The sequence below is a fragment of the Tachyglossus aculeatus genome, chromosome X4 (genome assembly GCF_015852505.1).
Source record: "Tachyglossus aculeatus isolate mTacAcu1 chromosome X4, mTacAcu1.pri, whole genome shotgun sequence".
NCBI classification, from domain to species: Eukaryota; Metazoa; Chordata; class Mammalia; order Monotremata; family Tachyglossidae; genus Tachyglossus; species Tachyglossus aculeatus.
Window position 1 is genome coordinate 55,730,747 of NC_052098.1, and position 16,437 is coordinate 55,747,183.

The window sequence follows — 16,437 nt, forward strand, 5'->3', positions numbered from 1 at the left end:
CATTCCCTGCCTACAAGCTCACAGTCTAGAGGGAGAATATATATTATCAAGAATGGGGAAACCTGTAAACATAGTACTCTCTGACAACATCACAGCTCAAAACCACTTGTGACAATAGGAAATGCGTCACCACCACCTCACAGCTCCTTGTGATCATAACCAGAGGCCAACAAAAACCTGTGATAGGATGGCAATCAATGGTATCTATTGGGTGGCTTAGGAGAGTACAATAGAGTGGGTAGACATGATCCCTGAACTTCAAGGAACTCACAGGGGAGGACATACAGCACAAGTTAAGTGGTGGTACACAAAAGCTGAAGAGATAAAGGGATTTGCCCACCATCAAACTAAGGACTTTGTTTCATCTCTTTTTTTCATCTCCAAAGAAACTCTATGGCCCCACAACCAATCGATCGTATTTATTGAATGCTTACTGTGTGCAAAGCACTTTACTAAGCACTTGGGACATTACAATATAACAGAGTGGGTAGACATGTTCCCTGCCCACAACAAGCTTACCCACACATACTACTACTGCACTGCTAGGAGGGCAGATGGAACCACTCTCATCAAGAACAAAGAGGAGATCTCATGCAGATGGCTAGAGCACACAGTGAACTCAACTCCTGGACATGCCTTTTCTCCATCGAGTGTAAGGGACCAGGTCTACCTTATTTATTGTGCTTTCCCAAGCGCTTAGTAGAGTGCTCTGCATGCAGTTAATGCTCAATAAATACCAAGGATTGATTGAGTTGGCAAGAATGTGGAACTCTGATTTTAGCCCTAACTTTTGGGGAAGCAATCTGTACTGTCAAAACCATGAAAAAACGCCCAGATTTACTGCTAACCCTGCAGAAATCTATAAACCAGGGTAGGACCTAATCCTCAGACATCTTCATTAGCTTTTTCTTATTATATGCATCACTAATTAAATGTCACAATCCTTCAGAGGTGCCATGATACTCACCATCTTCAAGAAGAAAGAAGAGGGAGCTAACTGTGGGAACTAAAGGGGAATCTCCCTGCTACTCACTGCAGGCAAGATTCTCTCCAGAGACCTCCTGAGCAGATTACTGAAGAGCAGAGTCAGCCATGCACTACCTGAACTGAAATGCAGTTGTGGACCAAATCCCAGCAGGTATGACCTTTCAAGCACAATTAGAACTTTCTACCCCTTCCGTTGACCTTCCAATACTATTTGACACCACCACCAAACACACCAGACTCCTCATTCAAGTTGTAATAGTGAAAAAAGACAATATTTTTAACCTGTCTGTGCTTAAAGTCTAAACAAGATATTCTCATCTTTCCAAAGTGTCTAAGGAGAGAAAGCTGAGTGTCTGATCAACAGGCTGTCACTTGCTAGTATTTTCCAACAGTGCATTATTTGAGACTGTGTCTCATGTCTTTGAAACATTTGTTCTTCCCTCTCTGCTTGCATATGTCTCCTTTCAGTTCACCACACAGCAGCTGTTTGGGAATTCCACTGTCATGTGCTCTCCTCATATGTGCTGCCCAGCAGAGCTGTATGGGTTACTTCAATTCTGGTAAACTGCTTTCATTTTGGGCAATCTTCCCCAACTATTTAATTTTGACTGTGGTTCACTGGAGATGTTGACAGAACTTTTCAAGGAGTCAGTAGTGCTTTCTTTGGTAGGACCATACAGATAGCGCGATACCACCACCGCTTTAGAAATCTTAAATTTGGAATGATGCCTGCTGCCCTGTTATTTGCTTTCTAGATATGTCTTGATATTTATCTATATTTACTTATATGTGTAGACATATCTTGTCTTATGCTTTCAAGTCATCTCTGACCCATATCGATGCCATGGACACATCTCTCCCAGAACTCCTCACCTTCATCTGCAATCATTCTGGTAGTGCATCCATAGAGTTTTCTTGGTAAAAACACAGAAGTAGTTTACCACTGCCTCCTTCCATGCAGTAAACTTGAGTCTCTGCCCTCGACTCTCTCCCATGCCGCTGCTGCCCAGCACAGGTGAGTTTTTATTTTGATATGTAGCAGATTGCCTTCTACTCGCTAGCCACTGCCCAAGCTAGGAATGGAATGGATATGCCTCTGCTTAACACTCCCTCCCATAGTCCAGACTGGTAGAGTACTGGAAACTCTCCAGGTGCAACCCTGAGAGGGATATATGTATGTATATATATATATATATATATATATATATATATATATATATGTGTGTGTGTGTGTGTGTGTGTGTGTGTGTGTGTGTGTGTGTGTGTATACACACTTTGTTGTCTATCTGTGCGTGGCTCAGTGGAAAGAGCCCAGGTTTGGGAGTCAGAGGTCATGGGTTCAAACCCCGGCTCTGCCACTTGTCAGCTGTGTGACTTTGGGCAAGCCACTTAACTTCTCTGGGCCTCAGTTACCTCATCTGGAAAATGGGGATTAAGTCTGTGAGCCCCACGTGGGACAACCTGATCACCTTCTATCCTCCCCAGCACTTAGAACAGTGCTTTGCACATAGTAAGTGCTTAACAAATGCCATTATCATTATTATTATCATTGGATAGTGAAGTACTAGGATGCAGAATTAGTTAACAAAATTAAGTTCTCTGTAGCAGTGAAAACTCTTGTGTTGTGTATTAGGGCTTCCAGGGTCTAATCTGGTACATAACTTTGGTTTACTTTAGGCTCATTGTCTTCCCCCTGTCACCTCCCTCCCAAGTCCATCCATGCATTCATTCATTCACACTTATTGAGCACTTAACTGTGTGCAGCCCCTCTCAGGGTCACACCTGGAGTGTTTCCAGTACTCTACCGGTCTTGGCTATGGGAGGGAGAGTCAAACAGAGGCCTAACCATTCCATTCCTAGCTTGGGCAGTGGCTAGCAAGTGGAAGGCAATCTGCTACAAGTCAAAACTCACCCGGGCTGGGCAGCAGTGGCATGGGAGAGAGTTGAGGGTAGAGACTCGAGTTTATTGCATGGAAGGCAGCAATTGTAAACCACTTCCATATTTTTTTACCAAGAAAACTCTATGGATATACTGTCAGAAAGATTGCAGATGGAGAGTGGGGTATTCTGGGAGAGATGTGTCTGTGGTGTCACTATGGGTCGGAAACAACTCGACGGCGTAAGACAAGACTGTGTGCAGGGCACTGTACTAAGCATTTGGGAAAGTACAAATAACAATAAACAGACACATTCCCTGCCTACGACAAGACACTATGCTTACTCCATGAAGTGATCCATGATCATCTGCATATCTTTTTGTGAGTGTGCTTCCAAAGGACAATTTCAATATTCAAATCCTCAATGATGGACATAGCCTGTTGAGCTGGGAGAATTTCCTGGTGGATCAGAAGCATCTTCTGGCTCCGACTTCCATATCTCTCACTCTCCCCAGGTCATAACTGCCCATCACCTTAACACTTAGGCCCTCACAATCTCACATGGCACTTCTGCATCGTCCATTCTAAACACTTACTCAATCCACGTGTCCATCTTCCTGTTCTTTTTCCTCCTGCTTGGATATTTTGTGTCTGTTTCTCTTCTAAAATTGTAAGCTCCTTGAGCTCTAAATGTTGCACACTACCAAGTGCTTAATATAGTGCTCTGCACACAATTGGCACTCAAATACTGTTAATTGACAGAATTCTTGGTGCTGCTCCCCATATTTCTCCCATATTTGAATTACTTAAAGCTACAGCAGCGTGATAAGTGTGTGGGCTAGTGGAGAGAGCACAGGTCTGGGAGTTAAAAAGCCTGGGTTCTCATTCTGGCTTCACCACTTGTCTGCTGTGTGATCTTGGACAAGTCACTTGACTTCTCTGGGCTTCAGTTACCTATTCTGTAAAATGCAGGATAGAGCTGTAAGTCCTATGTGAAACATGGACTGTGTCCAATCTGGTTATCTTGTATCTATCCCAGTGCTTGGTGCAGCGCTTAGAACAGTGCTTTACACATAGTAAGCGCTTAATAAATGCCATTATTATTATTACAGTGCCTAGCATAGTAAGTGCTTAACAAATCCCATAAAAAAAATGGTGCAGGATATTAGTTAGACACTTTTACCTACTTGCTCCTCTATATTAGGTCAACTATTTGTGGAAAGTACTTAGGCCAGATTAGCAGAGCACTGCTTTAGAATACAGACACTAAGTGAATTTGCATTAGACTAATTTTAATATGCTCATGTTTAACGATTCCCCGCTATAACTTTCTTTCCTCTCCCTGCCTCCAGTCTGATGAAAAGCCAAGTCCTGAAGCACAAAAGACTCCCTTCACTTCAAGGTGTAGCTATTTTCTTTAGAAATTAAGAGCATTCCTGAATGTGCTTCACTAGGTACTGTATTTCATCTTTGAAAATGATCATTTTCCTATTTTCCTCTCATGGTAGGTAGTCGGCTTTGATTTCTGACCACCCTATGCACTCACAGGTTTTCCAGAATTTAATGAAGTCAACTCAGTGGAAAGAATGGATAGAATGATCTTTGACTGCATTCTCCTGATTCCATCTTCCTTCAATAATGGAAATGAAAAACATTTCTACTTTGAAAAGATACACTTTTAGACAGGGAAAGGAAAAAGCAGAGAAACACGCATGATATTTCATGGATATATACAGGCTTTTTTTCTTTTCAATTTAAATGAGCATCCCAGAGCTTTATTACAAACCATACCCTTGATTACTGGGGGAAAAGTTAGCAAACTGTCCTGTTTTGCTATTCATGAGTGAAATATTACTCAGTCATGAGTATTATTGAGTGTCGTTGTGTAACACAATTAGGCACTGGAGGAATTACAGACAAAACACTGATTAGCTTATTTACACTGTCCTTATTCCCCATAGAGGACCACTCTATAGAGCCACTCTATTTTCATGGCATAGTGGATAAATCAATCAATCATATTTATTGAGCGTTTACTCTGTGCAGAGCACTGTACTAAGCGCTTGGGAAGTACAAGTTGGCAACATATAGAGACAGTCCCTACCCAACAGTGAGCTCACAGTCTAAAAGGGGGAGACAGAGAACAAAACCAAACTTACTAACAAAATAAAATAAATAGAATAGATATGTACAAGTAAAATAAGCATGGGCCTGTGAGTCAAAAGCTCATGAGTTTTAATCTCAGCTCTGCCACTTGTCTGCTGTGTGACCTTAGGCAAATCACTTCAATTCTCTGGGCTTCAGTTACCTCATCTGTAAAATGGGGATGTCCTATGTGGACAAACTCAGCAGAGTACACTTCTCATTTAATAGAGTCCTCTGACCTTGGGTGCCTGACTACCACCATGACACAGGGCTTAATAGAACATGTATTATTTTCTTCATGAATCTAGGAAGGCTTTTGTTGTGCACGCAGTTCTGGGAAATCATGAAATGAATCAAAGCTGCTGTGGAATCACATGAGCAAAATGAAATAAGGGTAAGAGCATAGATGATTTCTAAAAAGTCCAGCTTTCAGCTGGAGAATTTTAGTTCTCTTGAACTGTGCAAACCTAAAATAAGTCCTTTCACTCTCTCCATCATCAACTTTCTTGCCAAATACAATATCTGCTCAGTACTTAAAATGTACCTCACCAGTCAATTATATTTATTGAGCACTTACTATGTGCAGAGCACTATACTAAGCTCCTGGGAGAGTACAATATAACAATTCCTTGTCAAGGAGGCAGCCTGACATTTTGTTCATTTTTGGAATTTGTGAACAAATTAGAGCTGCCAAAAGGTTGGGTTTCAACTTTCCTTGGAAAAACATTTTTAATAACAACAATTGTGTTATTTATTAAGTGCTTATTATGTGTCAGGCACTGTACTAATCACTGGGGGGGATTCAAGAAAATTAGGTTGGACACAGTCCCTAGCCCACATGGGGCTCACAGTCTCAATCCCCATTATACAGATGAGGTAACTGAGGCACAGAGAAGTGAAGTGACTTGCCCAAGGCTACAGAGCAGGAAACTGGTGGAGCTGTGATTAGAACCCATGACCTTCTGGAAGGGCTTCCTGGCCCACATAGTATTTGTTTTGTCCATTCTGCAATAACATTCTCCATGGAGGAAAATGTAATGTATTTGTTGTGCCCACTCCATCTCCAACCTTTTTCTGGGAGATGGTAATTGGACACCTAGTCTGTGATTATAGTTTATGTGCTGTTTGTCCAGCCACATCTGATAGTTTAATATTTTTTTGGTAAGTAATCCTTCATAATGATATTCATCTTAATTGAATCTAGAAGAAAAATGAAGCTTTATAAATTCAGAACTTCAAATTTGATACATGAGATCATTTATATATTTTCACTTATTAGATTTAAGGTTCATATTTATATTTAGTACCACTGAAGTTGAATAAATACTGCCCATTAAAAATCAGTGCAAAATATATTCCCACATCACAGTTTCATAAATAGTGCCCAAGTAAAATCAATGCAAAATATATTCCCCCATGACAGTTTTCTCCAATGAGAAAGGAAATTAGATGATAGAGACAGGAGGGCAGAATCTATTCAGAAACAAATAGCTTGGGTGTGAAAGTTATCTGCAGAAAATGAAGCTTACATTTATGTTAATTATAGCCTACTAAATTTTCAAAAGGGTTAAATCCACACTCCATTTCACAAGTATTAATGGGGCAGAATCACTCCTAGTGCTTACAAGGAACTCCAAATAGTAAAGCTATTAGTGGGGTTTCTATAGATAACAGGTTGCTAAATTTCAATGCCCAAAATCTGCTAAAGTTTTTGGAACAAGCAATTTATCCTTGAGTGAGTTACTTGGGAGAAAAGACGACTATTTTGTGCCAGGTTTTGCAGGTGTTCTTTCTCCATGTTCCAAAAGAAGGATGAGATTTCACAGAAATATTTTTCTCCTTCGTGACCATAAGTACAGGAATAAGATCAGAATGGAGAATCTCAGTGCCATTTTGAACGCAGGTTTTTTCCAAATATTTGTAATGTTCCAATCAGTCACTTGTGTTTATTGCATGTTTACTGTGTGCGGGGCACTGTACTAAGCACTTGGGAGACTACAACACAAAAATATAACAGACATTCCCTGCCCATAATGGTTTACTGTCCAGAGGGGGAGACGGGCATTAATATGAATAAATAAAGCACGGAGACGTACGTAAGTGCTGTGGAGCTGGGCAATGCAGAAGGGAGTAGGAACAGAGGAAATGAGGGCTGAGTCAGGGAATGCCTCTCAAAGGAAATATGCCTTCAATAAGGCTTTGAAGGTGGGGAGAGTAATTGTCTGTCATATGTGAAAAGGGAGAGCATTCCAGGCCAAAAACAGGTTGTGGGCAAGGGGTCAGCGGTGAGATAGATGAGATCAAGTTTCAGTGAGTAGGTTGACATTAGAGGAGTGAAGTGTGCAGGCTACATTGTAATAGGACAGTAGCAAGGTGAGGTAGGAGGGGACAAGGTGATTGAGTACTTTAAAGCTGATGGGGAGGAGTTTCTGTTTGATATGGAGGTAGATGGGCAACCACTGTAGGTTCTTGAGGTATGGGGAAAACTGGACTGAACATATTTGTAGAAAAAATGATCTGGGCAGCAGTGTGAAGTATGGTCTGGAGCGGGGAGAGACAGGAGGCTGGGAGGTCAGCAAGGAGGCTGATACAGTAATCAAGGCGGGATAGGAAAAGTGCTTGGATTAATGTGGTAGCACTTTGGATGGACTGGAAAGGATGAATTTTAGCAATGTTATGAAGATTGAGCTAACAGGATTTAGTGATAGATTGAATATGTAGGTTAAATGAGAGAAAGGAGTCAAGGATAAAAACCAAGGCTTTGGGCTTGTAAGACAGAAAGGATGATGGTGCTGTCCACAGTGATGGGAAAGTCAGAGGGAGGACAGGGTTTGGGTGGGAAGATAAGGAGCTCTGTTTTGGACATGTTAAATTTGAGGTGATGGCAGGACATCCAAGTAGAGATGTCCTGAAGGCAGGAGGAAATGTGAGACTGCAGAGAGGGAGTAAGATCAGGGCTGGAGATGTAGATTTGGGTATCATCCGCACAGAGGTGGTAATTGAAATCATGGGAGTGAATGAGTTCTCCAAGGGAGTGGGTGTAGATGGTGAATGGGAGGGGACTCAGAACTAAACTTTGAAGGATGCCCACAGTTAGAGGGTGGGAGGCAGAGGAAGAGCCTGCTAAAGAGACTGAGAATGAGGAGAGGGGGAGGGGGAGGGGGAGAAAGGGAGAGAGGGAGAAAGCGAGAGGGAGAGAGGGAGAGGAACCAGGAGAGGGCAGTGTCAGTGAAGCCAAGGTTGGATAATGTTTCCAGGAGAAGAGGGTACCAATACAGCAATCCATGTTGAGAGATGGTGCCGCTGATGTTTAAAGACTATAAAAATGTATGTGGGTGTGGCTGAACATATCCATCCAAGATCAGCAATCCATTCCACTGAATTGAACATGGAAGTCTAAAGAGTACAAATTGGACTGAGATCCTGTTCTCACGGATCTTTATTTTGAACATGCAATTAATAGAATCTAGACATTTCCTGATTGACATCTAAAAATCCATACCTGTATGGGGCCAAATAGTTTAATCCCAAATTGACTCTGTGTTTTTTCAAGATGTACAGTTCCCTCATCATCTTTCAGTATGAATGAAGGAGCTTACAGTCTAGAGGGGTGGACAGTGAATTAGAGACATGTACATAAGTGCTATGTGGCAAATATCAAGTGCTTAAAGGATACAGATCCAAGTGTATAGGTGACACAGAACGGCAAAGGTGCCGGGCCTAGTAGGGGAAGGACTTTTGAAGGAGGGGAAATATTAATCAGGCCTTAAAGGTGGGGAGACAGGTGGTCTGCCATATATGAAGGGATATGGAGTCCCAGACCAGAGAGGGATGTGGGTAAGAGTTCAGTGGTAAGATAAAGGTTAAAGGAAGTTGGAGGAGCAAAATCTGCTAGCTAGGAAATCAGCAAGGTAAAATAAGAAGAAGAGAGCTGAATGAGTGCTTTAAAGCTGATGGTAAGGAGTTAGTTTGATTTGGAAGTAGATAGGATTGATTAATAGTAGGAGGTTTCTGAGGAGTGGGGAGATGTGGACTGAGCTTTTTTTTAGAAAAATAATCTGGGCAACAGGGTGACATAAGGACTGGAGTGGGGAGAGAGGAGGCAGGGAGTTCACGGAGGAGACTGATGCAGTATTCAAGGTAGATATAAGTAACTGGATCAGCATAGTAGAAGTTTAGATGGAGAAGAAAGGTTGGACTTTAGCAGTGTTAGAATGGTGGAACCAAAAAAATTTGGTGACAGATTGAATATGCAGGTTGAATCAAGGATAATGCCTAGGCTCCGGGCTTGTGAGACAAAGACAGTTGTACTATCTTCAGTGAAGGGAAAGCTGGGGGAGGACAGGTTTTGGGTGGAAAGATGAGGAGTTCAGTTTTGGAGGTGGTGACTTTGAGGCATCAGCGGGGCATCCAAGTAAAGATGTCCTGAGACTACAGACGAGAGAGGTCAGGGCTGGAGAGGTAGTATATAGCCAGGGTGGCCTCCATAACAGACGTAGACTTTCAACTTCATATGGAGCTTGATATCCCCCTGGCAGACTACAAGACAGAGTCCGGTGACAGAGGTCATAATGGCCTTTTTTGTTCTATTTTCTATCTCCTTAACTCTCCATATGCTGCTAAACAGGCCACTGCCAGATAGCGGAATATGATGACAGCTTTAAATTGTATTACTGATGAAAACTTGGTTATGTCAGGTAGAACTTCACTTCTTTTTTCAACAGACTTGTCAGTCCATAGTATGAGGTTACATCTGCCAAGTGATTCACAAGCATTTGCATGCAATTAATGGAGTTGAATGAGTTGTTCTATGTGTTAACACTGGGCTACCCAGTGGATCAGAATCATATTCTAACCCCAGCTTGCAGATCTCTTTGCATTCTCAATCAAGGCAACGTAAAGTTAAAGAAAAAAAATAAGGCCAGACCTACGAAACAGTCTGCTTAATTCTGACAGTGGTGGGGAACCACAGTTCCTTCAACTCTACCTTAATTATTCATTCTGTCATGATGTAGCCCAAGAGTCTTGGTGACAATTTCAGAGCACCTGAATTCACTTAGCAATGCCTACACCTCTGGTCTTTGAATGGTATCTAAAGCTTTTGTAAGATCAATAAAAGTGGTATAAAGGTCTTGATATTCTCTACATCTGCAGTGCAAATAAATACAATCAGAAGTGTTAACACTGAAGGCTTAATTGGACTTTTAAATAACAGCCAATAGGGATAAATGAGAAGAGTTCAGACCTTCCTATACAATTGATTGGGTTCACCTTGGACTCTGAGGTTTGATTTAAACTGACCTTTATCCACTGTAGTGCAGAAATGGGTCTATTAGGGAGGCAACTCCATCATTAGAAAGTAGGATATGCTCAGATCAGCCACACAGGTTTCTGAAGTCCCTTTCAGTTTACTTCCTAAACCATGGTAATAGGCACCCCAACTACTCTCCCCTGCCTTTGCTCCCTAGGCAGTGACCCAGGGATAAGCAGCAGGCTTATTTGCCAGCCTCCTGTGATGTGGGATTGTAAACAAACCAAAAAAAAAAAAAACTAACCAACATCTTTCCATTTTTTAAATAGAGCTGTAGGAGACAGAGGTGAAGTATCAATCAGGTTCTGGTCGGTCACATAAATCTGTGTCTGCACATGGTAAAATCAACCTAGTACACCTCCTCTGCACACAGTAATGGTATTTGCCGAATGCTTACTATGTGCCAAGCCCTTTACTAAGCACTGGGGTAACTACAAGATAATCAGGTGAGATGCAGTCCCTGCTTCCCATGGGGCTCACAGTCTAAGGGGGAGGGAAAACAGGAATCAAATCCCCATTTACAGATGAGGAAACAGACACAGAGAAATCTGGGGACTCGCCCAAGCTCACACCCAACCCTCAAGTGGCAGAGTTAGGATTAGAACCCAGGTCCTCTGACTTTCTTCTCCCCAACTTCCATCCCATCACCCACCCACCCTACAACTCAATCAATCAATGATATTGAGAGCTTACTATATGCAGGGCACTGAACTAAGTGCTTAGGAGAGTACAGGACAATAGAGTTAATAGACATGATCCCCGCCCACAAGGAACTTACAGTCTAGAGGGGAAGACAGACATTAAAATAAATTAAAGATGAGGGGAAATGGCAGAATATAAGGATATGTATTTATGTGCTATGGGGCAAATATCCAGGGCTTAAGTGGTACAGATCCAAGAACATAGATGACACAGAATGGAGAGAAAGTAGGGGGAATGGGGGCTTACCTGGGGAAGACCTCATAGAGATGTGATTTTAGGATGTCTTTGAAGGTGGAGAGAGAGGTAGTCTGTTGGACACGAAAGGGAAGGGAGTTCCAGGCCAGTGGGGGGACAAGGGCAAGTGGTCAGTAGTGAGATAGAGGTACGGTGAGTAGGCCACCATTAGAAGACTGCGTGTTCAAGCTGGGTTGTAGTAGGAGATGAGTGAGGTAAGGTAGGAAGGAGAGACTTTAAGCTTGTTGTAGGCAGGGAACACGTCTACCAATTTTGTTGTATTTATTCTCACAAGTCTTTAGTACAGTGCTCTGCTCAAAGTAAGTGCTGTACCCTGCAGACAGAAAGTACTCAACAGCGTGGCTCAGTGGAAAGAGCACGGGCTTTGGAGTCAGAGGTCATGGGTTCAAATCCCAACTCCACCAACTGTCAGCTGTATGACTTTGGGCAAGTCACTTAACTTCTCTGTTCCTCAGTTACCTCATCTGTAAAATGGGGATCAAAACTATGAGCCCCCCGTGGGACAACCTGATCACCTTGTAACCTCCCCAGCGCTTAGAACAGTGCTTTGCACATAGTAAGCACTTAACAAATACCATCATTATTATTATTATTGAATGAATGAATGACACCACTGATTGATCAATTGATTAAAGCTTATGGTAAGGCATTTCTGCTTGAACTGGAAGTAAACAAGCAATGATTGGAGGGTTTTGAGGAGTGGGGAGACGTGGATTGAGCAGTTTTTTTTTTAGAAAAATAATCCAAAAAGCAGAGTGAAGTATGGACTGGAGTGAGGAGAGAAAGGAGGCAAGGAGGTCATCAAGGAGGTTGATAAATAGTCAAGGCAGGATATAAGTGTTTGGATTAGCATAGTGGCACTTTGGATGGAGAGAACAGGGCAGAATTTAGAGATGTTATGAAGGTAGAACCAACAGGATTTGGTGACAGATTGAATGTGAGTTGGAGTCAATCAGTAGTATTTACTGAGGACTGTATAATAAGAGTATAATACAATAGAGCTGATAGACACAATTTATGCCTTCAAAACAGTTCAAATTAGTTTAGATGTAGCCTTTGGAACTCCCTCACCATCAGGGACAAACTCCACTTCATCCTGGACCTGTTCTTGTCTTAGAGGACAAAGACTATCTTCTAAATCTACTGTACTCTCCCAAATGCTTAGAAGTGTGGTCTCAAATGATTATGGATTACTAGAGGTGTTTTGCCAAAGTATACAATCCTTTGGTTAGTGACCACAGGCATCTACATTTGTGCACATGAGAATGCTTGCTTAATGTAGCATAATCATCACAAGACTCCAATCTAGTATAGTTTATAGGGAAAGCAAGAAGAGGAAATTTGAGAAATGTATTCATGAATGACACTGTATTTTTTTGTGTGATCATTAAAGTCTTGCATTTCTGGAGGAAAATAAAAATGGTTGCAATTCATGATATTTGATCGATTCTCTTCCCTAAAGTAGGGTTCTCATCCAAGGATTTATGTAAATAGTGAATGATTTTACAAATACACTTTTTCAACATAATCTCACTTTTTACTCAGAAATGATGATAAAGAATGTTGGGAAATTCATTTCAGCAAAATATAGCTGGGGACCAGTTACCTTGAATAAGCAGTTGATCTTATTCAGATCACATTACGTATGATTTTTTGATCAAGATTGGACCCTGCTTTGTCAAAAGAAAAATAGGGGCTACTCTCCTTGGAGATGATTATGAGCTTTTAAAAGCCTCCTTCAAATTGTTTAATGCATGTCAGAACAGTTTTCTAAAATGTTCAACTTTTTTAATGTCATCTGGTGCTGACAGTCCTTATTTTCTGTCCCTCGATTTTAATTAAGCAGCTGTCTCATCCCGGGCCAGCTCACCTAGTAGAAAACGGACTCTGACATGAGCTCTGCCATTCTGAGCCTAGACGTTGGAATGGAAATATGCACGAGATTAAGAGTTATTATTCTTGTGAAGAAACCTTGGCACCATACAATTGTGATTAGACTTCTAAAAAATAATAATAATAATAATAATAATTTTTTGCTTTCTAATTACGGTGCAAGTCTACATTGCCCGAATGCCAGGAAATGTTTTAAGAGCTTAAAATTGTCCTCTGCAAATGCTATCACCCCACAAAATATGCTTTGACTTCCTTCCTCTCCTTCCTAATCGTTCTCCCTTCTTTGAGCTGTTCCCCCTACCAAATTCAGAGCAAACATGAGTCTTGTCTTTAGCAAATACCCACCTACAATCAGACCAAAAATAGCAGGAAGAAATGACCCAGTATGATGACATTGGTTTCCTTAAGGCCTAAAGCACATGGGTAGGTGCACATTTAATGATTTCTGAACATGGGTACAGTGCTCTACTTTCAGACTTAAAGGGAAGCAGCATGGTCTAGTGGAAAGAGCCCAGACCTGGGAGTCAGAGGATCATCATCAATTGTATTTATTGAGCACTTACTATGTGCAGAGCACTGTACTAAGCGCTTGGGAAGTACAAATTGGCAACATATAGAGACAGTCCCTACCCAACAGTGGGCTCACAGTCTAAAAGGATGTAGAGGATGTAGTAAAAGCTCATAATCATCTCCAAGGATGTAGTCTAAGAGGATGTAGGTTCTAATCCCGGCTCTGCCACTTAACTGCTGCATGACCTTGGGCAAGTCACTTAACTTCTCTGAGTCTCGGTTTACTCAACTGTAAAATGGGAATTCAATATCTGTTCACCCTCCTACTTAGACTGTGAGCCCCATGTGGGACAGGAACTATGTCCGATCTGATTATCTGAAATCTACCCTGATGTTTAGTACAGTGCTTGGCATAAGTGCTTAAATAGCACAACTATTATAGATCTAGATATTCATACTGGACCTATACTAGTAAGCTATTGAGATCATTTCTGCCTGTCAAAATGCTTATTAGGCTCAAAGTTTGCCATCTGGCTCATATGAATCAGGGAAGTCATAAAAACATCATTTCCCTTTTTCTATGTTTGTTAATCAGAGAGTTGAAAGGGGTTAACTGGTCTCGCTCCCTACCTCTAGGCTGGTCTGGGACTAGATCGACCAAGACGAAAGGGTGCCTATTTTTCCTCTTCAGTCAAAGCAATGGCAGCACATGCCCTTGCTCTCCCAAGCCACTGGAGCCACCCCACTCAGCGTGAGACCACTGGGTATGCATACTGTCCTCCCACCATGCCATCCTGGGCCTTTGCTTCCAAATCCTAACTAGAGAGGTCAGTTTCTGTGGGGTAAGGGGTCCTGAGGGTAGGAAGAAAAGTGAGACTGCAGACAAGAGAGTTAGATTTGGGATTATCTGAGAAGAGGTGGTAGCTGAAGTGGTGGAACTGAATGAGTTCTTCAAGGAAGTGGGTGTAGAAGGCAAATAAAAGGGGATCCATAACAGCGTTGAGGGACACCCACAGTTAGGGGTTGGGAGGCAGAGGAGGAGGCCACAAAAGTGACTGAGAATGAACAGCCAGAGAAATAGTAGGAGAACCATGAAAGGACAGCATCAGTGAAGCCAACATTAGATAATGTTTCCAGGAGAAGGTGGTGGTCCACAGTGTTGAAGGCAGCTGAGAGGTCTAGGAGGATTAGGATGGAGTAGAGGCCCTTGGATTTGGCAAGGAGGAGGTCACTGGCAACCTTAGAGAAGGTGTTTCCATAGAGTGGAAGCCAGATGAAAGGGGGTCAAGGGGAGAACTAGAGGAGAGGAAGTTAAACCAGCAGGTGTAAATATCTCCCTTGAGGAGTTTAGAAAGGAATGGTAGAGGGAAATAGAGTGATAACTGGAGGAAGCCATGGGGTCAAGGAAGGGTTTTTTTTTTTTAGAATGGGGGCTACATCTGCATGTTTGAAAGAAGTGGGGAAGGAGCCATTGAAGAGTGAGCAGTTGAAGATGGCAGTCAAATAGGAGAGAATGGAGTGGGCAAGTGCTTTCATAAGGTGTAAATCTACCAAAATTATTGAACTCTTACTGTATAGAGCACAGTCTAAATGCTTTGGAGAGTACAACAGAACAGAATTGGTAAACATGTCCCCTTCCTCAAGAAGCTTACAGTACAGAGGGGGACATTAATATGAATACATTTTGAATCTTTACATAAGTGTTGTGGGGCGAATAAAGGGTATAAATCCAAGTGCAAGGGCTTACTTGGGATGGAGTAGATTTTAAGAGGAGGCAGGAGGCCTCAAACTGATAAACTGTTAGGAAGGATAGGAGAGTCAAAGAGGGTGCCACTGGAGAGGTAGGTGAAGAGATTTAAGGGAAATCATTCCTGATGGTTTCCATTTTAAATTGATGAAACAGGTAGTAAGGTCAATAGGGGCAAGAAATGGGGGAGGGAGATAGTCCCCTAGGAATGGGGTAGAATTGCACTTATTGATCGCATGCCATTTTGAAAGTAGGTAGAGTTAAACCTGGACTATAATCTTAAAGAGAGAGGGACAGAAAATCCAATAAAATAATGTGAGTTTTGAAGGGGAAAAAAATACCCAGAATAAACTGCTTCTCTGCCTCCATCCATTTAATATAGAGAGAAGGATATTTTACTAGCTAGCTTCCTGTTCATCTGTCATTTTGGTTCTTAAGAAAGAGCATGAATAATAGTTGGCTCTCTAGAGAAGTGTCCCTTTAGGAACACATCCTTTCTCATTTGCAGTCCATGGTAACTTCTCCAGGACAAAAAAAGAAAAGAAAAAAGTCAAAAAGAAATAATTGCCAGAGTATCATTGTGTGTCGTTCTTGCCTCTGCTAGCCATTTTTCCCCTATGAGTTTCCCATGTAATTGATTTTTATTATCTTCTCTATGGAAAGATAAATTAGGGGTTTGTTTTTTTCCCCTTTGGAAACAATTCACTTTGAAGTGTCCCAATACCCAGTGAAAAGCCAGTGTCTACCCTCTGTTGATGACACATTTGAATAACAAATATTGTTATTGCTTTTAAAGTGACAAATAACTTCTCTCCAGAAGTTTAGAGTTGATGACAACAAACAAGGACAATTCAGAAAACTATTTTTGTATGTGTTTTCAATTACAGCTGTAACTGGGGAAATCACAATTTATAAATAATAACAGTAACAATAATAATAATAATAACCTACCCCAAGAAATCCTCAGCTTTCATCCAATGAGCTTTCCCTCAAAATAAGGATAATACTAA

At 41.6% G+C, this 16,437-nt stretch overlaps 2 non-coding genes across 2 annotated transcripts; one reads left to right on the forward strand and one right to left on the reverse strand.

Annotated features, from left to right (window-relative positions):
* Positions 1–2,018: 2,018 nt before the first annotated feature.
* LOC119948416 lies at positions 2,019–2,156 on the reverse strand. The gene has a single exon (XR_005456812.1). It is a non-coding gene; the product is annotated as a small nucleolar RNA SNORA7 (small nucleolar RNA).
* Positions 2,157–2,751: 595 nt separating this feature from the next.
* LOC119948378 lies at positions 2,752–2,889 on the forward strand. Its single transcript, XR_005456778.1, has one exon. It is a non-coding gene; the product is annotated as a small nucleolar RNA SNORA7 (small nucleolar RNA).
* Positions 2,890–16,437: the final 13,548 nt, after the last annotated feature.